The sequence below is a fragment of the Anas platyrhynchos genome, chromosome 1, assembly GCF_047663525.1.
Source record: "Anas platyrhynchos isolate ZD024472 breed Pekin duck chromosome 1, IASCAAS_PekinDuck_T2T, whole genome shotgun sequence".
NCBI lineage: Eukaryota > Metazoa > Chordata > Aves > Anseriformes > Anatidae > Anas > Anas platyrhynchos.
This window is the reverse complement of record NC_092587.1, coordinates 69,293,805-69,318,851: the sequence shown is the minus strand read 5'-3', so window position 1 is coordinate 69,318,851 and position 25,047 is coordinate 69,293,805. Positions and strand designations below refer to the sequence as shown.

At 37.3% G+C, this 25,047-nt stretch overlaps 1 protein-coding gene and 1 non-coding gene across 11 annotated transcripts in view; both read left to right on the top strand.

Moving 5' to 3' along the window:
* The window catches only part of CCDC91 (coiled-coil domain containing 91), a 173,153-nt gene that overhangs the window by 3,784 nt on the left and 144,322 nt on the right, over nt 1-25,047 (top strand). For 3 of the 10 annotated variants that reach the window (XM_072040849.1, XM_027456901.3, XM_072040853.1), the window contains exon 2: nt 16,846-16,909. The exons of 1 other annotated variant lie outside the window; for it this stretch is intronic. The gene's annotated coding sequence lies outside the window, so the exon portion shown is untranslated. Of the gene's footprint in view, nt 1-16,839; nt 16,910-23,150; nt 23,279-23,373; nt 24,372-24,810; nt 24,854-25,047 lie in introns of those variants that run through there. 6 more of the 10 variants (XM_072040854.1, XM_072040857.1, XM_072040910.1 and 3 more) reach the window with 4 other exon arrangements.
* TRNAG-UCC (transfer RNA glycine (anticodon UCC)) lies at nt 9,648-9,719 on the top strand. Its single transcript has one exon. It is a non-coding gene; the product is annotated as a tRNA-Gly (tRNA).

The following is a 25,047-nucleotide window of genomic DNA, read 5'->3' as shown; positions in this document are numbered from 1 at the left end:
AATCTAAAATCTCAGCTAGTATATGGAACACTGGGTTTAAAAACTTCCAGCTACTGAAAATGAGAGAGTTGCAAAAATAACAGAATTTAATCCTAACACTAGCAACTCTGATAAGTTTTAAAATGTAGTTTTCATCTATTTCGTAGTTTCTTGATAAAAAGAACCTAATCTGAATCTTCTAGCTAATTTCCGTGAATCTCATCTAATAACATATGGCATGTTAATACTCTGATACTAAGTTTTCAGGTGCAGTGAAATTCAGGTGTAGAAAGTTGGGTCTTGTCCAATTCTTCTACCTTTAAACTCCCAGGAATGGTACCTCTTACCTTAGTGCAATCCTTCTAGAAACGATGGCAGTTCTTCGTGCGCTTATGTAAACTATTCTTAGGTGATTATGCTATAATGTGTTTTTGTTGTTTTCTGTTTTTCTTTAGAAAAAGGTAATTATTATGCTGGTGGCAAGGGTGGTTCTGAATTTTGACTCTTGGTTCTGTTCTTCCCTTTGTATTATAAAGGAGGACAACTTTTACTGGAGAGTAGATTGCTTGTAGTTCATGGAATACAACTGGAAACTGGCAAAAAGGGCTGATAAAATGGTTTATTATTATTTGGAAACAAAGGAAATAGAGTGCAAACATATATTAAGGCACAAAACATCCAAAAAGCAAATTCTTCCAGTTAGGGAAAACTACGAATTTCAAGGCTATGACCTCAAATGTTTTACTCAACTGTTGCTTTTGCTTCAGCGAATGACTTACAGAGGGACTTGATGTGAAGTGTCATTTCTATAAAAGCAGTTTGCAGTGGCATTATCAATATTGAAAGTACCAATGTTTGATTATGCTTATTGGTTGTTTTTTGATTTTTGTACATAATGAAGAATCATAATTATTGTTATAAATGAAGATACAACTCAATCTGAATTTAGTAATATTTATAAAAGGCAAGTAAACAGCACTGGGTGCATGGGGAGTCTATGCTCTACCAACACGCAAACACAAACATTGAACTTTCTAAATATACAGAACACTGCTTTTATATACTACACCTGAGTATGCCTATACATATATACAATCAGAAAAGGTATCAGTTGAAACATAAACATGGCAGAGTTTTAAAAGGTAAGTGTTTACAAACAATCCTTTAAATCTATTACTATTAATGTCCACGACTGGGGGAGCATAGTTGGAGTTGGTAATCCTGGTTGAAGTGCTCCCTTATCTTCCATGATTTCATTAATTTTTTCTCAGATCATATAACAGTCTTCATTTTCCTATTCTTCCTGGATCAAAGGAAAACATATCCATCCCCTTTCAAGGCCAGTAGGGGTCAAAAGGCACATCAAGGTCACCAGGGGGCAGAACAGCAAAGGCCTGTGATGGCAGTAGCAGCTGGGGGGAGGGTCAATGGCATAGCAGAAGGATGGATGGACGAGCCTGCAGCTCCCTCACTGTCTGGCAAACCACACGTTTCTGACTGTGGTCCCACATGGCTCTTTAAGGCCTCAGAGACTGCTCGCCAGGTGCCAAGCAACCCTACCACAACCTTGTCATTTTTAGTTGCAGAGTCCCACACCCTGCGCCTATTTCCAGCGACTTTCTGTACAAGCTTCTTTGGGCAGTTTGCTGAGTTTGGCTGAACCTATCTTCATGAGGCGATCAATGTCCCTGTTCCTGTCCTGGTCTCTGTTCTGTTAGCCTGTCCCTATTCATTCCTTCTTTCTACTTCTTTATTGATGACATAATTTCATTATGTTGCCTTTTTATCTTGAGGACAGTCTCCCCTCTTATACCCTTCTCCCCACAGCAGTCCTTTTCAAAAACAACTTTTCATTGGTCAAACAACTTTGCCTGGCAGCATCAAACACCCAGAAACTTCCATGCCTTAATGGCTGGAGAACAAGCAAACCGAGACAGCATGGCATCACCCTTCTCTGTTCCCTCTAAACTCTTTACATTCCTGATGGCCTCATCCTTAAGAGTCTGATGTTATCATCAACCATGGGGCTTGCTGACCCCCATGGCCACACTCCCACATCTCTCCCTTCTTTATTAATATCAACCATCTTCTTGACACGAATTATTACTCCATTTATCACATTATGAAGTACTGCATTCTTAAAAGTGTTTAGCCTTTTAGCCATTTTATTCACAAAAATAGCACAGGACAAGGTAGTATAGTCTCTTTGTCTGAATAGAAGCAGGAAAATATAGTTTAACACCATCTGTTTCAGCCAGATAAATGTGTACAAATTATAATAAAGAATTTAGAGGACACATATATTCTATTTTGCTTTTAGGCTCATCTGAAAACAAATTGAACATGAATGCATTTTACTTATTCATGAAGTTAGTGGTAACTAACTAGTTAGGACTTTTGGTCTTCATTTTTATTGGGGTGTTAATTTCATTCCTCTCCTTGTACATGTTCTGCTTCCTGAAAGCAATGCAGGGATGGATACATCTAAACCCAGGTAATAACATTACTGGCTATGGGGTGCCAGAATTTCAGAAGAACAATGTGATGTAAAATTTGTGATACAGATTTCACACTTAACTTTAATGTGAGTATTATGAACACTCATTGGTGCAACTCTTAGTGAGCAGAAGGGGATGACAAATAATTGCTCTCAGCCATGGACATTACAGAGAAATAACTGCTGTAGGTTCCCTGATATTATTTGGGCCTTTTCATAGCTTACAGAGGTGGATCTGTCAAGTATTACCTGCTGAGCCTGGGTACAGAAGTATAGGGTATGACCGTTACATTCTGTAAAGGAGTTTTACATATATGTATTTTAAAGTAGTAGTTGCTCTGAGATTGCCCTGTGCCTTCATCAAGTGTAGTATATGCTTACAGATTATGGCATGTAGATGCCTGCTACGCAGGAAGAATTGAGCTCCTCAATTCTCTGGAAACTTCAACAGATAAATGGGGTTGCTTCTGGTTTTAGGTCAGCATACAAGGGGAGCAGTAACATCAGGGCAAAATGATTCTGAAGTAATTGTGATTGTATAAGCTTCTCCCAGTTTGGTTCATTGGTATATGGTAAAGCATTAGGGAAACTATAAAGGAGAAAAATGTATTACGTGTTTCAATGTATTGCACTTGCCTTCTACCACAATGCAGGTGAGCTGTCTAATTTTCAAAATGGATTATGGAGCTAACATAACAGCTACAGAGTTCTCTTCAGCTGTTCCATGAGTGAGAATGGAGTTCAGTTTTCAGTTTGTTGTGGCAGAATCTGTGCTTTTTGTCACTGTTTCCAGTAGGCTTTGCTAATGTTTTTTCCATTAGTGCTGTTAATGATGATTCTATGAAATGTAAAATAAATAATAAAATAAGTTAGATAAAAATAAATTTATTTGTTAAGTCAGTGACCTTACAAATGGCTAATCATTGGCATTCTCATTAAAGCTTATGGGATCACTCATCTGAGTCTATATCCTGCAAAAACTTTTCTATAATTTACCTTTTACAGTCCGTAAAGGTATGAGAAAGCATCAAGTCCTTGTGCTTGTCCAGATCCTGCTCTGAAAAATGGTTAAGGGATTCAAAGCTTTCTGAGATGATTATTTATTTCTGAGGCTCATTAGCTTTTTCTAATATAATGATGAAAATGTCAGTTATTTAAAATCAGATAAATACTACTGCAAACATACATGGTAAACTTGGTCAAGTTTAAAAGTAAAATTTTGATACCTTTGACTATGATTGTAGATGTTTTGAAGTGTAAATAGCTAGAGAGAATATTAATATTGTGTGCATTTAAAAAAAAAAAAAAAGTAGTTGTTCTGATCATGATAACAACACAATTCTAGAAGATATTTTCCCCCTGCCATTAAATAACACACAAAACCAAAGAATTACATTAGTTTACAAATATAATCATGATTATTGTCTATAGTGTTAACCTATATCTAATTTTAAACTATAATCTTTTTTGAACTATAGCAGTTCAAACATTTCTTGAGTCAGTGCTCCCATGGTCTTGAATTATTTTTAACAATCTTATTTATTTAAATCTCTTGCTTTTCTCCAAATCTGTATCAAACACAAGTTTTGTTTATGGAATAGAATGAAGAATTTGATATTGCTGTTTTGCAACTATATTACCTTCATAAAGTCATAACAGTATGATATGATTTTATAATTAGATTTCCAAGTTGGGTTGTTGAGACAGGTCTTTATCTTCTTGTAGGTGTGCTTTTTGCCTTGTTTGGTACAGCACCTTTTATTTATTTATTTATTATACTTTATTTTTTCACTGTAAAATTTTATTTTTTAATAATAATAAAAAAAACTGCCTGGATTTCAGAAAGGCATTATTTTTTACCTGATGTCTTTGAAAGTCATTTTGTATTCTCTGTCCACATTAAGATTTGTGATTACTGTATCATAAGTCATAAGAAACTGGAAATAAAGAGTTTGATCTGTGATGTGGCCAGTGACAGTCTTGTTTAGTTGAAGAACTCCAGGTACACCTGATGTAGAATTTAGGAGTTTCAGTTGCTTTTATATTCTAACAACAACAAAAAAGGAGGATGACATTTTTAAGACTTTTTTTCCCTTTACAAAAAAAAAAAAAAAAAAAGATAAGAATCCTGGGTTCTCAGACATAAGTATGAGGTAAGGGAAAAATACACTGCGTGGTCTTTGGTGGTCAGTTAAAGTTAAAAGGACAGTTGGTGTCCCTTTGAAATTTATGTCTTTCTGCTCTTTAGAAGCCTTCGGTTTAAGTCGTCCATTTCAGTAAATAGTGGCTACTCTTAACTCAAATGCGGAAAGTGAATTTAATCCCCTGCTCCATTTAAATGCAGAGCAAAACAGGTTGTTTAACCTACTCTGAAAGCAATCTATTTATTTTTTTATTTTTAATAAAAAAGTAACTCATCTTCATTTGAGAAGCAGAATGTAGCAACCCATTGTGGCAACTTCAGAAACAATTTGAACTCAGTATACAAGATTACGGAGGGACTTTCTATAACAACCTTACACGCTTTAAAATCAGAATGTTGTAAATATTTTTTTTGCCTCCTTTCCTAGGGATTATGTTCAAGTGGAATCACTGAAGACAAGACAGATCTTTGTTCCACTGATACGTTGTTGAAGTTTGTGTCATATTGTGTGCAAAGTTAGGGGGGAAGCAGGTGTCAGAAAACTATCCTAATGTTATGCTTGTTTTCTCAGTAATAATAAAGCCTAGGAATCTAAATGCATTGAATACAGACCTTCTGGAAAACAAAATAAAACTGCTACCGGCAGAAATAGGTAACTAATGACCGAGGTCAGTAGCAGAGGGGGAATGAAGTCAAAAACTTTTGAGTAGTACACCTTACAACCCTGTTTGCATGTTATATTTCACAAATTGAGAAGTTTCCCAATGGTTTGTTCAAGAGCCTGTCAGTGTCTAGCAACGTGTGTCTCTGCTAAGTCTGGCAGCAGATTCTTTGTTGTGGTGTTAGGCTGCTGGTCAGCCTGGACAGAAGGAAAGTGGTCAACAGGTAGTGTCACTGCTGCAGTTGTGGCTTTTTCTCATGCTGTCTCTCTCTCGGGAGTTTGCCCAACGGGTGAGCATCACATCCAGTTTCAGTTGTATGTACTCAGGCTGTATATGTGGGCATTATTTTTCCAACTGTCCCCTGCAGTAGAAGAAGGGAGTGAAAGGTGGCTGATTAAACATGCATGCTTGTGTGTGTTGGGCAGCGATAGGCAGGCATGTAGTGGCCTGCTTCTGTTAGTCAGATGTGTTATCTGCAGGATACGGTCATTAATAAGCTGTGAAAAACAGCGTAACTGATTTAAGTTCCTGTGTATCATGCTTCATCAGCTGCTTCCTGTAGGTGTTTGATCACAGGCCATTGAAAGTCACATGAAGGCTATGCTACAACAGGTGTAGCTCATTTTTAAAAGACACTCATACTGAGTGATATAAAGTTTTTAGGTGTTAAGAGATGAATGCTTATGAGGAGATATTTATTAGAAGACATCATCTGCTATAATAGTTGCTGAGATTTATATTCAGAGCACCGCCTAGATCAGAACAGTGAATTTGGATGTTAGTGTTATCTTTGTGAATTACTGTGTGTGAGAGAGTAGGTAGTAACAGTGATAGATGAGGTTGATTAATTAAGTTAAGCTTCTTATGATGCATGAAAATGAAATTTGAAGATTTGAAAAATACCAAAGGCTTGGAAGTGGCTTTTGTGATTCTAGGCTGTTGCAGATAATTGAGGGGCCAAACTAATTTTAGCTTCAAATAGGAGACATGAAAATAGTAGTGGTTCATTGATAGTTAATTCTTCTCTATACCATCAAAAACTAGCTTTTTCCACAAGGACAAATAGCAGTGGCAGTGCTTTTCTGTTAATATTTCTGAAAAATCTCTGAGGTGGTTTCCACCATCTAGATGTTGTTTAGTGATTATTCTAGAGGTTATTTAGTGATGTGACAATGAGTCCTTAGCTAGGTCAGATTGAGGAAATTACTGTTTGGCAAATGAGGTGTTGAACCATGCTGCTGAGGCAAGAGCCTACTTTTATTTTAATCATAAAAATTATTTGACTCTCAATTATATTTGACCACAATAAATTGTAGGGAGAAGAATAAGAGCAAATCTGTTTTCATTATTTTAATTGCAGCTGAAGTTTGCATAGAATGGGGAGATACCAATAAGTACATATCAATTTAGGAAAATGTTGATTGTAGCTCGATTTATTTGAAATGTGTTATCTAGTACTGTGAAAAGGTTTCTGTTAGCTTGCAAATAAATACAGTATCATATCAACTGTTTTGAAGTCATTTTGTGTCTCTTTAAGGTATTTGAATACTGTGAGTGTAGGTAAAAGATACTCAAAATTCTGTGTACTGTTGTCAAAACTTGGTCTCATAGTTCTTTCCAGTTGAATTTTTCCTCATGAAATGTTTGCCAAAATGTGCTGCTAGGATTGATTCCATTTATCTTGAGTTGGGGTTTGAGGGAAGGCTGGAGTTGCGTTACTTTAAATTTTAATATGCTTTTATGTTAAATATGCCTTATGTTCTCTTATGCATTTTATTTATTGCTGAGCATAGAACAATTTTTTTTTTTTTTTAAAGTTTCTGGGGAACAGAGACCTACAGTCAACTTCTTTGCACTAGGCTTATCCTTTTTTTTTTCAAAACTTTAAAAACACTTTCCTGTGTTACAGTACATGAGTTCAGTACGTGTGTATAGAGAGAAATAAACTGGAAATCCTGTCTCTGAGGATTGGAATCCAGTGTAGTTTTAGATGGAAAATGAAATATTCTAGTATACACTTGCCAGTTAAGCTTTTAACAGGACTTTCCATGGGTGCAACTTCTGAAATGGAAATAATGTAGAGTTTCTAAAGACTTTTCCATGTGATATACATGCCATAGTTGACTTGCATACAGTTTTGTAAGCTGCTGAAGCAAAAAAATTTGTATCTTGGCATGACTGACTATAGATTAAAGGGAAATCATACACAGTTTGAAGTGCTGGTTATCAGTGAAGCCCTGTGATACGTGCTGCTGATGGGTGTTTAAGTTTTTGTCCTGTTTCTGTCTGTTATGTGGGAAACTTTAAATAGTTTCATTTACGCCTTTTTTTTTTTTCTGGACATTTTCTTCAATACTTGGCTAGAGCTAATTTAGTAATGTTGTAAAATAACTGCAGAAAGGATCTCAGAAAACGAATGTAGAAATACTTTTGTTTAAAAGTTACAGCCCATTCAAAAATGATCCATACAGAAATGTAATATGAATATGGTGCATGGCAAGATGAGATACTGAAACTCCATGATCAGATTAGTTTTATTATTAGAAGATTAAAAAAAAAATTAGGATTTTTCTGAATACTTTTTCATTATTAAGTTATGTAATCTAGCTATCTAACTATCCTGAAGGTATATGAGATTTGATGAGGTGCATGGGTGATATACATGCGTGAACTGCTTTTATTGTCTATCAAAAGGCCTGGCTTGTCCTTTGTTGGGGTGAAAAAGGCAAGTACTGGTACAAGAAACATGTTTCCTTTAAAATGAGATGAGACAGGAATTAACGTGCTTGAAAATCTCAGATCTATTTTTGAAAACTATTACATTTAAATTGTCTGTATGCCCTGAATACAACCTCTGCCCACCTCCACACTCCCCTCCAAACATGCACATATATTGCCCCAATGGTACATGCACAGTTGAACAGACAAAATGTTTTTTAATTATCATTGAATAAATATGTAAAGGCTTTATATTTTCAGCATACAGTTTTACGTCAGTCACATTTGAAAGGGGCCAAGATAAAACTGTTAGACAATGAGGTTACAGTAAAAATCTTTTTAAAAAGTATTCAAAAAGTGTAGAGATACTGATCTTTCATTTTATTTTAATGTATCACTTTAAGATGGATTAAAGAAGTTAATTTATCCAGTTAGACACCCAAGCGATTTTTCTTTAAAAAAAAAAAAAAAAAAAAAAAAAAAGGAAAAAATAGCATTAACATGTTTTTATTTTGAAGGATCATCATCAGGTATCAGCTATGCTTAAATTGTTCATACATACATTTTCTTAAAGTGTAAAATAGATAGATTACAGCGTCTAGAAGCCTAGATAATAAGCGACAGTTTTTATTAAAAAATAAGTGTTTCACTGATAAGGAGTAAAATGTTAAAGAAAGTAGTTTTGGTTTTTGTTAACTTTTTAGAGCAATCTGATGTTCTAGAAAATTCATTTTCTTTCCATAAAGTTGTTGCAAAAGTCCCTGCAGAAAATTATAGTAACTATCTGAAACTTTTAATTTTCAAATACATTTATTATTATTGAATGTAAGTATAGGATGTTAATGATTATTGTTCAGATATTCAAGTTGACTACTTTAGTGAAACAAGAATTTTCTCTGGAAAATTTGCTCACTAAAGATAATATATTTGCCCACTAATTGATGAAGTTAAAACATACCACTATATATAGTTTACTCTTTGGAACCTGAATTTCTATGTCTATTTCTATGTCAGTGTTACTAGGCTGGCTTCTGCTTAGCAATTTTTGGATAAGTTTCAGTAGTTTTCTTTAAATAGTGCCCACTTCAAATGCTATTAAGCTGAATGTATATGTATAGAATGAACTTGCATATGATTTACTTGTGAATATGTAAGATACTTGTTAACTTTAAATAGTTCATGAAAATAAATGACCACTTGAGCTTGCTGGCTTCGTTTTTTTCTTGTATGTTGTGTGCATGGCAGCTTAGTATCTTAGAACAAATATCCGAGGTAATGCCTTTATTTTCAAGAGCATGCATTCATTTCCAGTTTAACAAAGGTTTTGAAGGATACACAAAATTGTGACCTAAAATGATTGCATAGGAGAAAGAACAGTTATTCTTCCTTAGGCTGGGAAGATGTGGAACATTCTGAATTAATCCCACTGTTATGAATGGAGCCTTGGCTGTATTATAAACTTTGTGCATCCAATTTATTCTATGCTGTAGTTGTGAGGCAGTATATGTTTTATGAATTATCTGTGTTTCATGTATGTGCATGCTAGTGTAATGTAGGGAATGGAGATCCTGGCTCCTCTAATGTTATGATGCCACCATTGCTGGTAACAGAAGTGCTGTAGAAGTTAGTTGCAGACCAGTAAAAGGAGGCGTTGGTGGTATAGTGGTGAGCATAGCTGCCTTCCAAGCAGTTGACCCGGGTTCGATTCCCGGCCAACGCACATCAATTTTTTTCCTGCTTCCTCGCGAGGGGGAGTGGAGGGGCAGTCACCGACCTTAACCGCCAGTGATAGGACCCGCGGTATTGGTGTCAAGCTGAGGCAGGGGAAGTTTAGGCTGGACAGCAGGAAGAGGATCTTCAGTGAGAGGGTTGTTGCACACTGGAACAGGCTACCCAGGGATCTAGTCACTGCACCAAGCTTGTCGGAATTAAGAAGTGTTTGGACTGTGCACTTAGTCACGTGGTCTGAATTTTTGGGTAGACCTGCGTGGAGCCAGGAATTGCACTCAGTGATCCTTATGGGTCTCTTCCAACTCGGGATATTCTATGATTTTGAAGGTGATTACTGTCTATTTATTGATATGGTTTTTTGCAATGATATTACGGAAGGGTCTGCTTGTTAATACGTGTTGTATGATGACTTTTTCCCTGTGCAATAAGAATTTTTCTGTTAACAGAATTGAGGAGGAGTTGTGTGGATCTTGGAAAAGAAATCTGTTGCGTTGCACTTCTAGGGCATGCCTACCATGCTGCCTGTCTAGCTTTGTAGGCTAGGAGACAAAAGTGAATGGGAGACAAAAGGGATGGTGGAGAATCTGGCTGATATCTTGTCTGTCGTTTTTAGGAAATTATTTGTTTAATTGTTAACTGATGAGTTATACGTGTATTCTTGATATCAACGCCCTCATCACATACTTGATACTTAAATTACTTAAATAGTCTGCTGACTTGCTGAGTATGGGACCTTTCAAAAATATGTGTTTCTTGTACTGAAATGGGCACAGTAGTGCCTTTATCAAAAACTTTGGGTCTGGAAAAGGATTCATTCTAGAAATGCTTACTAGGTATAAAGTATCAACTTAGACAATATTTTAAAGTACCATGCTCTGAGAGAAAAAGAAAAGAACTTAAGTATTGAGCCCTAATCCTATTTCCATTTTGGCTTAATTTGTGATCTCTGCTCTCAGCTTCCACATCATATTGCAAAGGGTTTAATCCTACTACTATATTTTTAAATGATTTTATGGGGCCTAATTAAATAAGTAGTAATCAACCTGTTCCATATACTTTTAATATACTTTTATTGACTGTAACAGAGAACATATCATAATATTCACTTGGTGAAAAGTCATGTGACAGAAGTACTGTGTTACATGCTTAGGAGTATGCCAAGAAAAGAAGAAACAACAAGGAGAGATCATGTGCATGTTATCTGGAAGCAATGTTTTCTGTTGGAAAGCAAATCAGCATTTTTGTTGTTAAGGAATTGAGAGCTGGGCAATATGAAACCTTTCCAGTTTGCCTCATGAGAGTCATATGAAAATGAATTCACATCTTCACTTGCTTGTATGTGAATTGAACCCTCTCTTTAGGAGATTATGAAAAGCCATATTCATCTGTTTGATGTGTGAACAAAAAGTCAACAAGTCGTCTTTTCAAGTGTTAGTAAAGGGGGAAAGGTACAATGATGATGCAATTTTCTTTTCATGTGGAAGGGAGGGATGCCTGTTCTTTTCTGCTTTTAACAGTATATCCAGAACTTGAAAAACAAAGGATTAAAAGTTTGCAAAATGACTGGACTTTTTTTTTTTTTTAAGTGTTTGGGTTACCTCAATTTATGTTGTTACATAATCTGAATTTCCAGTAGGTGGTTGGAAGGAAAAAAAGAATATGATTTTTTTTTTTTAAGTGTTCTACTTCAAGACTAGCAACTGAGGCATGTGAAATTCCTAAATCTTTAAAATCTGAGACATAATCTGTAGTCTTTTTGATAATTTGATCATCTAGTGGTGGAGAAGTAGGTTAATACCTTGTCTCAAATTGGTAAGTACTGTGTGCCTCTGAGAAGGACTGTACTTCCAGGGTTTGGAGAAAGATGAGGGGAGGAATTTAATTGGAAAAATGAGTGTGCATTAAGAGACATGCACTAATAATAAAGAATTGCTATTTATTTTTTAGTATAACTTGTATTGAATCCTGTTTTGTATGATAGTGTATATTAGTGGCTTTCTTGCATATGTTCATGGTTATCTATTGGCTTTTCTAACAAAAATGGAATAACATTTTCTAAACTTTGACACTTTGTTGTCACAAACTCTACAGAAGTTAAAGAAAAACAATATTCCTTTCATAATACATGTATTTAATCAGTCTTTACGAATTCTTTTATTTGACCTTTTTCATTTTTAATGAAGAGAAAAGCTGTCTTTAACTACATATCAAGGCGACCTACTGAACTTTTAAGCTCCTGTTTTTTATTATTATTTTTTTTTTTCAGTTGAAGTAACACTGACTTAAAAACAAGAAGGGGTGGGGGTAATCCAGCCACGTTTTGAGCCAGGCAAGCCAATTCTTCATTCCAACTTATTTTTCTAATTATTTCAAGCATATATTCTGTTTTAATATTTAAGAATTAGAACTGAATTCTTTTTTAGTTAGCATTAATGATAGTCATTTGTACATGTTTCTACACATCCTTATGACCATCCTTATGGTCATAAGGATGTGTAGAAATCCATATATTCATAGATTTACAGTTTTGTTTGACATGTCATATTAAATTGTTGCTGTGATGCTCAGTTACTAAGATTGTATTGGAACTCTCATATACTGAATTCAGAGTAGGTTTTACTATGCTGAATTGAGTTTTGCTTTGTTCTCTAGTTTTTACTCCTGGAAAGCTTCTCCCTTCTTCATACAAACACCTCTGTCTAGCTTCTTATAAAAATACATTACAGTGATTTGCTAGTAAAAAGGTTTGATATTCAGGAATGATGGATGTTAAAAGAACAGAGGCACAGGTATTTCAGTTATTAATCTAAGTTGTTGAAATTTAAAATTTTTAAGTGGAAATGCATTTGAAATACATATGATGATTCTATTTTACTCTTAAACCTCAATTTCTTAAATTAATCCTACATAGGCTATAAAAGAAAGACCAGTGTATGTCTTAGCATTCCAAAACTCTCAGCAGTGGATATTTTTGTACCATTTATTTCCTTTCAAGTAAAAAATATTGTTACTTTTTGTAAATTGCTTATTCATGTAAACATATAGTTGGAGTGTCCTGTTGCATAAATTATTTCCTGTCTGGAATTGATACCTCTCTATTCTTTTGAGAAAGAAGCATGAAATAACAAAGCACTGTATCTATCAAGACCAAGATGAAGATAGAGATTCCTAAATCTTAAATTGACTCAAAAAGCCATTCGTTTCTTATGAAATCTTAACTCTCTATTTTTGGAGGAAAAAAAAAAAAAAGGTATTACAATTTGTAAATGTCTTACCATATTCACAGTTGAGTCATGAAATTTAATGATTTTTTTTGAAGGATTTTGAGCAAATTAATTGATAACTGCTTTCTATTACTGCCAGAGAACAAATTCTTCTTGTAAACTTCTTTTCATGTTAACATCACCTCAGCCTTCTTCAAGCTACATCTCTCAGCAAAGAGGTTCACTTGTGACTTTTTTGGAATCCATGATGAAAATATTTCACTATGAGTTTGGTACTTTTGCTCCCCCTATGGTAGTGAAGACTTCTAGAGGTACTTTCTGTTTCCTGCTTCTCTCTGGAAGTTGGTTTGTTAGCAAATTCAATTCTAAAATGACCTTAAACAGAAGTTGGTAGTTATATCAGTAGTATAATTTAACTGGAGAATGATCTCAAGGGTGGATTCACTTCTTTGGTCTCTACATCTATGATTCTAGAGGTTATAAATGTTCTTGTTGTTATTTTACTATATTATTCTGAATAAAATTTAAAGCATTGAATCATGGACCTTGGGTGGAAGGGAAGTCTGAAGGTTTTCTACTCCAGGATTCTGCTTAAAGAAAGATAAATTAGAGTAGGTTGCTCAGAGGCTTGTATAGTTCAAGTCTGAGTATTTTCAGGGATGGAATGTCTACAACGTCTGTGGGCAACCCTTTCCAGTATCTGGTCAAAACTACTGTATTCTGACTTTATCCTGTGCATCTTGTCTTGTCCGTGTGTAAGTCTGAGAACAGTCTGGCTTTTAAGAGGATTGTCTCCAACTTTATGGTCCCTAGTGCAGTAAGCGTACTTTAAACGTGAGAGTTATTAAAGCCTACTGTGGTCACTTTGCTCCAGCATTTTCAGGGCAATTACTCACTGATCTTTGTTAACTAGTTAGTGGGTGACAAGTCATACTTCTCTTAGCTATTTGTTGAATACAAATATATTTCCAGGGCTCCTGAGTAGCAGCAATCTGAATCAGGGTCACACAGGTTGTTGTTCTGGACTTGATTTTGATTAATTATAGGTATATGGCTGGCTGTACATAAGAGAAATGTTTAATTCAAACTGCTATTTAATTCTAACTATTTTTGAGATTGTGAGGGTGGCTTTTCTAGACAGCACAACAGATTTTCATTATATCAGCTTTGTCAAAATTGTCATAGGAGTCTGTATAACTTTGTGAATGCTTTGGCCTTTAAAGTGAAAATATGTTTGTGATAGAGAAAGTTTTTAGAGAGATATAAAAGAAAATTTAAAATTAGTAAACTGTGTGATTCTTTTTTTATATAATGAAACAAAAAAACTGTTTTCTTCTGTGATCTGGTCACAAGAAATCAATTATGGTGAAGACTGGAAACCTTGGAAGGACTTTCCATAACATCTTAAGCTGTTAGAATTCAGTCTTCTGAGAAAGTATCTGTTGATTCTGGAGCTGTTTTTATATGATACTTTTGCTGGAGTTAAAATGGTCTTGCTTTGAACTCATCTTTGGATACCTAGAATGAAAAAGTCAGTATTATTTTACAGAGTACATTCTAAAAATTGGGAGAAACTGATGAAGATTCATGGGCAGGTAAAATCCGCAGTGAAAAAGTAAATGTTACTAAAACTGCTTATGTCAAGAGGTAACCCTCTGGAAGAATTAAGTCCGTCTTTGTCTTGATAGAGAGGGTTTTTTTGTTTGTTTGTTTGTTTTTGTTTTTTTTTTTTCATGACCATAGATCTCAGTGACCAGAACACTTGGAAAACAGACTATACAGATATTCTCTGTTCAACCTTCTAATTTGAAATATGTGCTAAAAGTACCACTGTGGTACTTGCAGCCTTTTCTTCTGGATGATGCTGTCCTGAGTACGTATGGTTACACATGGAATGCCCCTGTGGTCCATGGGCAGTGGTCTGGTATAGAGACAAAAATGGTCCATGCATGTAGTAGATTTCTATCTCAGGAAATACTCTGGAGTAAAACTCAACAATTATTTCAGAATCACAAGCAGAGTAGTATTTTAGACATTGGCCTGGGGTTGACACCTTTTTATTGATCTAGGTGAAAACACTTCTGTTCTGATTTTTATTAATTCTTTCCCAAACATAAATGTACACCAATTAGTGGTAGTTTTACATATGTACAGATGAGTTGAGGAGCAATAAGTGAAAGTTATGCAGTTTCTCTCTAATATTGCACTTCTGTTTTCCCCTCTACATTTTCTTTTTCCTTCCCTTTCATCTGAACTGTTCTAGTTTCTAAATTCTAGAATAGACTGGATCTTCAAAGATGAAGTCCAACTACCTGACCACTTCAAGGCAAAAAAAAGAAAAAGAAAAAGGCATTAGGATAATGCTCTTAGTAACATGCCTCTTGAACACTGACAGGCATGGGGCACTGACAGTCTCTTTAGGAAGCTGTTTCCGGTGTTTGATCACTTGACAGAGAAATTTTTTCCTAATATCCAGTCTGAAAACATTCCCTGTCACAGCTTTGTGCTGTTCCCTCGCATCCTGTCAGTGGTGACCAGGGAGCAGAGACCGGCACCTCCCTCTGTACATCCCCTCCTCAGGGAGCTGCAGGGAGCAGTGAGGTCACCTCTCAGCTCCTTTTCTCCGGACAAGGAAACCCAAGTGTCCTCAGCCTCTCCTTGCAGGACGTTCCTGCCAGCCCTCGCACCAGATTTGTTGCCTTCCTCCAGACACTTTGAAGGACCTTAACATCCTTTTAATATCGTGAATTTCCAGAACTGCACACAATATTCAAGATGAAGCTGCACCAATGTTAGGTATAGTCAGAGAATCACCTCTTTCAGCTGGCCATGCTGTGTTTAATACACCCCAAAATGCAGCGTGCACTCTTGGCTGCCAGGACACGCTGCTGCCTTGTGTTGAACCTGCTGTCAGCTGGCACCCCCAGGTACCTTTCTGCTGAGTTTTCTGCAGTCTATCTCCTTTTTGTTCTTTTTCACTCACGTAATACCATTATAAATTACTTTATTGTACTATACTTTTTACAAATAAGTTTCTTAATGGCTTTTCAGAGATCACCTTTCATATAATATGATTTTACTAGTTTTCTGATGTTAGTTTCTTCTAGGTTATGTTTGAGCAATTGCCAGTTCTTGAGTAGATTTTCCATACAAGACTGTCATGTTTTTCTTCCTGTCTTAGGTGAATTTGTAAAAACAGTGCCTACCTCCTCTGTAGGGAGCTATCAGAGCTTCTTCTTTTGTGTGAAAGTGGAGCTATTACTTTTTTTTTTGTGCAGCTACGTCAATCAAGGGTAATTAAATGGACTAGAAATTTGCACTTTGTTGCTTTTTTTCTTGCTTTAAGCATTGTTTAAAACAAAGCAAGCTGTATACTGAAGATGAGGACCCACAAGTTCTTTAAAAAAAAAGTTACATTGATTCTACAGATTATCTTAAGTTCCATAAATAATAGGTATTAGAGATTTTTTTGCTCATATTGTTTAGTATCTTTCAGATGAGAATATGGTTTGTGAACAGTATCTTTATTTTAATTTCCTTATTAAGGACTATAGGCAAGGAAAGAAGAACTTTTGTTTATGACTATATAATTTTTTGAAAAAACTTTGAAGATTTATTATACTTATAAAAGGTGTATGTATTGTTGTTTAATCTTATACTGTGATATATTTTCTTCTAAAAGTGTTCAAGATTGGGAAAGGCAGTTATAGAAGTCTTGTAGATGGCATAAGTTGTTCTTATTGCAGGAAACTGGTATAATTGCTGCAGCATTTGCATCCACCGCTTTATTCCATACAGCGCTGTATTATGTGGAAATAATATTATTTCAAAAATAGTTGTGAAGTTAGGTATGAAGTATATATGACGTAGAATCTTACTTGCTTCTTACAGGATCTGGACATTTCAGATTGGAGCCGACTCCCGAGAAAAGAACTAAGGAGTAAAGTTTTTTTTTGTAAGTTTTTATGAATGTTAAACTCACTCTGGGAATGGATTGAAAAAATTGAGTTATTCAGTTTTATTTTACGTATCTTATTTTGTGCAAATCAGTGTTTGACTTCTGTAACATTTCCTAATGTGCTCAGTTCTAAGTCTTGAAACCTTCTAGAGACACTTTGGGATAAATGAATAGATGAGCAGATGAATAGGAAAAGAAAATTCTGTTTGTCTCATCTAATGCTTGACTATCATCACCTTGTTTGACTAGACTCCTTGCAGATATTCTAAACTTGACTGTATATATGGCCTTAAACAACATGATGTAGTGCCTAATGTAGATGTGCTTTTGGGTGTGGTTGTGTCCTCCTGAGGACTCACAAACTAATTTTTTTTTTCATGATTCCTTGAATATATTCAACTGTGCTTCATTTGGGTTGTGGAAAAGAATCTTACACGGGCTCTCGTATTTTCTTAACAGCCACATACATTTCAATTGAATCAGTTGTAATATAAGCAACTACTACTGCTAAATAGGTGGCTTTGCATCTGATTTCTTACTTCATTATCTTCTTGTAAAAAAAATAAAATAAAAATGTTTTAATCCAATGCTGGGGAGTAAGTTCTGTGACATGTTCTGTGTTGTGTTCTTCCCCTGAGCCCCATTGAATGTAGCAGGAATCAGTTAAAGGACCGGATACACTGTATACAGTGTACTTTTTTCTTTTTTTCCCCATGACCTTGAAGTCTCTTCCTTTAATATCTGATTGGACATACCTCTTTCGTGTGATCAAATCCAGGCACCAATTGCTGTATTATTGTGCCTTTTGTTGATGAAGTGCAAACTGATTCATAGTGGTGGATATTTCTTACATCCCGTACTGTGACTAAATTGGCATTTTGTTGATACCTATTTTTCATTATCTCATGATGAAGGTAGTACATACAGCTCTTGAACATCTTTGTATGGAATGGTATTGTCCATCTGATTGAAGGATAAAAAGGCAGTTCTTTTGATTAAAGGAGCAGAATACTCTTGTTTCAGTCTCAGCCTACCATCTTCAATTCAGTATCTGTACATGCCAGTTCTCAAAGAATGTTTAGATGTTCAGTCAACTGGATGTTGTTGACTGAACATCTAAACATTCTTTGAGAACTGGCATGTACAGATACAAGTCTGTATGACTACAGAGATTTAGATGCTCAACCATAAGGAGAAAAAAAGTAGACTTTATTTTTTTTCATGTAGCATGAAATTAAGCCTTGCATCTGTGATCTCCAGTTGTGTTGTACTTATATGGCACATACGTTTTTTCTATTAATTTGCTTTTGGCAGCATATCATTAATTTGAATAATATTAAACTACACTTTCCAAAGTCCTTAACTTTATTTTTCCGGAAAATTTAAAGCTGTTTGCCTTTTATTGTGATTAAAAATGCTACCAGACTTGGGAGGGGAAAAAAAAATCAAACTGAGAAGCATAAACCCTCCTACCTTTCTAAAGGTAGAAATTTAATTGAATTCCCATTTTTTGAAGAGACAAAAAGCTTGTATTTCTTCTTCAAATATCATCCTACTGTTTACCTTTGATTCCAGCCAGAAGACTTAGAATTGTAGAATTATAGACTACACTGAGTTGGAAGGGACCCGTAAGGGTCATCACAGAATCGCAGAATTTCTAGGTTGGAAGAGACCTCAAGATCATAGAGTCCAACCTCTGACCTAACACTAACAAGTCCTCCACTAAACCATATCACTAAGCTCTACATCTAAACGTCTTTTAAAGACCTCCAGGGATAGTGACTCTACCACTTCCCTGGGCAGCCCGTTCCAGTGCCTAACAACCCTCTCAGTAAAGAAGTTCTTCCTAAGATCCAGCCTAAAACTCCTCTGGCACAACTTTAGCCCATTCCCCCTCGTCCTATCACCAGGCACGTGGGAGAACAGACCAACCCCCACCTCGCTACAGCCTCCTTTAAGGTACCTGTAGAGAGCAATAAGGTCACCCCTGAGCCTCCTTTTCTCCAGGCTGAACAAGCCCAGCTCCCTCAGCCGCTCCTTGTAGGACTTGTTCTCCAGACCCCTCACCAGCTTTGTCGCCCTTCTCTGGACTTGCTCGAGCGCCTCGATGTCCTTCTTGTAGCGAGGGGCCCAAAACTGAACACAGTACTTGAGGTGCGGCCTCACCAGAACCAAATACAGGGGTACAATCACCTCCCTAGCCCTGCTGGTCACACTGCTTCTTATACAAGCCAGGATGCTGTTGGCCTTCTTGGCCCCGTGAGCACACTGCTGGCTCATATTCAGCCAACTATCAACCAATACTCCCAGGTCCTTCTCTGACAGGCAGCTTTCCAACCATTCCTCTCCCAGTCTGTAGTGCTGCTTGGGGTTATTGTGCCCCAGGTGCAGGACCCGGCACTTGGCCTTGTTGAACTTCATACAGTTGGTCTCAGCCCATCGGTCCAGCCTATCCACATTCTCCTGCAGAGCCTTCCTACTCTCGAGCAGATTGACACATGCACCTAACTTGGTGTCATCTGCAAACTTACTGAGGGTGCACTCAATGCCCTCATCCAGATCATTGATGGAGATATTAAAGAGGACTGGCCCCAGTACCAAGGCCTGGGGGATGCCACTAGTGACCGGCCTCCACCTGGATTTGACTCCATTCACCATGACTCTTTGGGCCTGGCTATCCAGCCAGTTTCTAACCCAACGAAGCGTATGCCAGTCCAAGCCAAGAGCAGCCAGTTTCTTGAGGAGAATGCTGTGGGAAACAGTGTCAAAAGTCTTGCTGAAGTCAAGTAGACCACATCCACAGCCTTTCCCTCATCCACCCAGTGCATCACTTTGTCATAGAAGATCAGGTTTCACGTTTGCTAGCTGCCCGTCGACTGGGCCCTCCCCGTATAGCCAGGACTGCTGATAAATGATGGATAGTGGCTTGGCCAGCTCCTCCACCAGTTCTCTCAGTACCCTCGGGTGGATCCCATCCGGCCCCATCGACTTGCACACATCCAAGTGCCGTAGCAGGTCGCCAACCATTTCTTCGTGGATAGTGAGGGCCACATCCTGCTCCCCATCCCCTTCCGCCAGTTCAGGGTACTCGGTATCCAGAGAACAACTACCCTTGCCGCTAAAGACTGAGGCAAAGAAGGCATTAAGCACCTCCACCTTTTCCTTATCTTTTGTAACAAGATTTCCCCCTGCATCCAGTAAAGGATGGAGATTTTCCTTAGCCCTCCGTTTTGCGTTGATGTATTTGCAAAAAGATTTTTTGTTTTCTTTAACGGCAGTAGCCAGATTGAGCTCCAGATGAGCTTTGGCCTTTCTAATTTTGTCCCTGCACAGCCTCGCAACATCCGTAAAGTTCTCCTCAGTTGCCCTCCCTTTTTTCCAAAGATTATAAACCCCCTTTTTTCTCCTAAGCTCAAGCTGCAACTCTCTGTTGAGCCAGGCCGGTCTTCTTCCATGCCAGCTTGTCTTTGGGCACGTGGGGTTGTGCACGTGGGTTCCCGTGCCATTAAGATTTCCTTCTTGAAGAGTGCCAAGAGTGCCCAGCCTTCCTAGACTCCTGTGCCCTTCAGAACCGCCTCCCAAGGGACTCTACCAACCAGTGTCCTGAGCAGCCCAAAGTCAGCCCTCCAGAAGTCCAATATAGCAGTTTTACTGGTCCCCTTCTTGGCCTCGCGAAGAATAGAGAACTCCACCATTTCGTGGTCTCTCTGCCCAAGACAGCTTCTGACCACCACATCTCCCACCAGTCCTTCTCTGTTTGAGAAGAGAAGGTCTAGCAGGGCACTTCCCCTGGTGGGCTCACTAACCAGCTGCATCAGGAAGCTATTTTTCACGCTCTCCAGAAACCTCCTAGATTGCTTTCTCTGGGCTGTGTTGTGTTTCCAGGATATGTCAGCGAAGTTGAAGTCCCCTGCGAGAACAAGCACCGACGATTTTGCAACTTCTGTCAGCTGCCTGTAGAACTCCTTATTCATCTCCTCATCCTGTTTTGGTAGTCTATAACAGACCCCGACCAGGATGCTAGCCTTGTTGGCCTTCCTACCGATCCTAACCCACAGGGACTCAACCTTGTCATTCCCAGCCTCGAGTTCCACAACATCAAAAGGCTCTCTATATTAGAGAGCCACACCACCACCCCTTCTGTGCTGCCTGTCCCTTCTGAAGAGCCTATAGCCAGTCATTGCATCACTCCAGTCATGAGAGTGGTCCCACCATGTCTCCGTGATGGCAACGAAGTCGTAGCCTGCCTGCTGCATGATGGCTTCCAGCTCCTCCTGTTTGTTACCCATGCTGCGTGCATTAGCGTCCAACATCAAGTCCAACTCCTGTTCCAGTGTGCGACCACCCTCTTGGTGAAGAACCTCTTCCTGATGTCCAGCCCAAACTTCCCCTGCCTCAGCTTAACACCACTCCCGCGGGTCCTATCACTGGTGTTTACAGAGGTCACCTGCCTCTCTGCTCCCCCTCACAAGGAAGTTGTAGACCATGATGAGGTCTCCACTCAGCCTCCTCTTCTCCAGGCTGAACAGGCCCAGTGACCTCAGCTGCTCCTCATATGTCTTCCCCTCTAGGCAATTCACCACCTTCATCGCCCTCCTCTGGACACTTTCCACCAGTTTAATGCCCTTTTTGTACTGTGTTGCCCAGAACTGCGCACAGTACTCGAGGTGAGGCTGGACCAGCACAGAACAGAGCGGGAACTTAGGAGGACTTAGATACCTCATTAAATACTTGTAACTTGTTCAAAGTAATGAGTACTCAACTTGAAATAGCATATTTCTTAATAGTAGAAGAATTTTGAGTATCTCTGAAACAATTACCAATTTATTATTATATAACTAATTTATTAGTTATGCTTTAGGCATAAACATTGAATTTCTCATGGAAGTCTTGTGTAATTTTTTTTAATTCCAACATCTTTTTTACTTAAAGATCACATTTATTGCAACTACTAATATGGTCAAAGTTTTCAAATTGAATAATGGTCATAAATATTACTCCAGTCTTAGGTCCTCATGGTGTTGTTGATGTTTGCCTCTTGTTAAGTGTATACTTCACTTCTTAGAAACAGATGATAAATACTGAAATTTGAATGCAGAATGTAGGAGCTGTAATATGCTTTCCTGTTTAAAACAAAACAAAACAAACCTGAATTATTTTTCTGTAATGTTGTTGTGAACTCTTCATTGAATAAATAACAAACAACTAAGCGAATGTTAACCACATGGATCATGTAGGACTTTTTTTCCATTCAATTTTACTGTATAGCCAGCTATTTTTAAAATCTGCATAAGCTTTTCATTACAAACAACATACTGCTATAAGGAAAATTACAGAATTGGAAATTACAAAAATAAAGCACTAAAAGGATTGAACTCTTCAGTGATTTAAAGAATTGAGCATTATTGCATCTTGTAGTTCCATTCTTTTTGAAGGAAAGAGTGAAAAATCACCTATATTTCAGTACCTTGTTAAACCTGTGATTAGGAGGGATTGATACCTAACAGTGATGCCAGAGGAATTTGGCCTTAAAACGAGGAATGAGCAAACCCCTCAGAATAAAGACCCACCTTGCCAATTCTGCTAGTAGCACTTGTTTAGTTTGTTTTGACAGTGGTCTTTGGTAATGTTTATGTTGTTCTTCATACTGAATTCCTGTCCACAGTAAATGAAATACATTGCTCTGATTATGATCTGATTGTTATTAAACAAATTGCTTTGAGTGTTGAGATCTCAAGCAGAAGTGAAGGAAGAAATTAAAATTTTCTTAAAACAAACAAACAGCTTTCCAGACAGTCTAAAGTTACTTTAATTTCCAATTTCAAAACATTCATATTTTGGTCTTTGTGGAGATGTGCGTCCTTTAGGGATATGTATATTCTGTAATCAGAAATTTCTAACAAATGACTTAGTAGCTACTCTAGGTTGTTAAGATGCCCTAATGCTTATTGTGGAGTACTAATGGGTATAGGTCAGGAGAAGAGCGGAAAAAGAGGTTGTTCTCATTTTGAAATTGCCCATGGGCTTTTTGAGTTTTTGCAGAAGAGCTGTGAGGAGAAGTTAACGTGAGCTGGTTTGAAGTTTTTCAATAACTAGTTTATCATCTGTTCTGCTCTTTGTCACAGCATCTGTGATGCTTTCTATATGTATGCTTTATAAATGTATATATGTGGCATATTATGCTTTCTAAATGACTGTTTTTTTTTTTTTTTTTGCTTCTCATACATATTTTGGATAGGCTTTTTGGAGCCTGCAGTTTCGGCCAAAGATTTGTTCTTCAAATAATGCGGTCTATGTTATGTCCGGTGAAGAAAAGCCTGTCCTAGATTGAGCACATTGAATGAGTCATTTAGTAAGCAAAAACAGGCAAGTAAAACTGATATGTTGTCATAGGTAGGGGTTAACTACTAGCTGTATTTGCCAGAAGTAAAAATGCTGCAGCCCCACCCTGAGCCAGCTCCACACATACTGTTCTGACAAAACAAAAAGCGATATGCTCTGTAAGTTGTTTCTTTAAAATGTACAAAACTCTGCAAGTAAGATAGACACTCAAAATTACTGACTACGTAAATGTGTCCAGTTGAAAGTACCTGGCAAAATTACCGGTATCTTTGTTACTGAAGCACACATATTTGATTTATCAGGAAATAGATCAGGACTTGATTAATTTGAATTCTTACTGATCAAAGGTAAACTTTTAAGTGAATGAAGAATCATTCTTTGTTTAATGTTTGGTGTCTCTACCACTTCTGGATATGAAGAAAACTGAGAGTTCTGGTGGGATTACAACAGTCCTTCTCCTAACAGCTGGAGAGGGGAAGATGGTCTTTTTTTCCATTATTCTTTGTGAAAGACCACTCATACCACTCATCTTCCTGTGTATAAAAACATGACTTTGGTCTGTGTGTTGGGTAAGTGCATTTCACAAAGTTCTTGTGACATATGTTAAGCTGCTGGTCAAGCTTGGGTGGCTGCATTTTGTATAGGAAAGCTTGCAAGCATCTCAGATATACATATACATTAATCATGCTTTGTTATCTGTCGGTCATAGAGAATGAAGCCCTGAACAACCTGATCACTGTGGGCTCTACTTTGAGCAGGAGCTTGGATGAGATAACTTGCTGAGGTCCCTTCTGGTCTAATTTTGTATAATTTGGTGATTACAAACCTGGTCATAAAATCTAATCTTTACTGAAAATGAAGTGGCTTACATTTTCGTAATCCATGGGAAGTTTTTTCTTTTCACAGGAGTGTGACTCTGGGGAGCTTCTCAAGCTTTGTAGGACATGACTGGAGAACTGTAATGTTTTGGAAATGGCCTGGGCTGTGTTACCTACTGTGCTTTTTCCAGCCGTAATTTCTATGAATCTGTAATTTTGAGGTTGATTACTTGTTGCCCAATTTCACAGTTACTTAATTCCAGTATCAGGCATACTTAAAGAGACCACATTTAGTCATGGTAAGAGTATGTGTGCTGTTTTTTTTTTTATATAAAAAAAAATCCTTCTTTAGATTGACAGTGCTTAATGTATTCTTTCCTATTTTGATGCTGCAAATAATGCTCTTAGACTGTGAGAAAGGAAATGTTTGATAGCCCATCTTAAAATAGCCTGATTTTAAAAATGCTTCTACTAAAGCTGTTGCAGTTCATTGTCAAGCCTTAGGCTAGTAATGCAGCTTATTGATACCAGCATTGTGTTTCCATTACAAGAATAGGGAGTAGAGTTGAGAAATGGTATATTTGCGGATACTTTGAGCATTGTTATCAGCTAAGCTTGCAATGAATTATTCAAATATTTTTAGAGCTAAATGAACATGTACTTTCAAGGTTGAAAGACTCCTAAAAGTTGGCTTGATTAATTTTTTTTTCAGCGTGGTTCTTAAAGTATTGGAATGGTCCTGTTTCCTGCTTCTTGCAGAAAGCACCCTTTTATGCAAGAGGTAACATATTTTTGGAAAGACAGTATCTCCCAGTGATAGCTCTGGAAAAATCAGAGAACCAGAATAGCCTGAGTGGGAAGGGACCCAAAAGGATCATTGAGTCCAACTCTGGCTCCACACAGAACCACCCAAATATCAGACCATATGTCATATGGAGAATTGTCCAAATGCTTCTCAAACTCTTGACGGGTTTG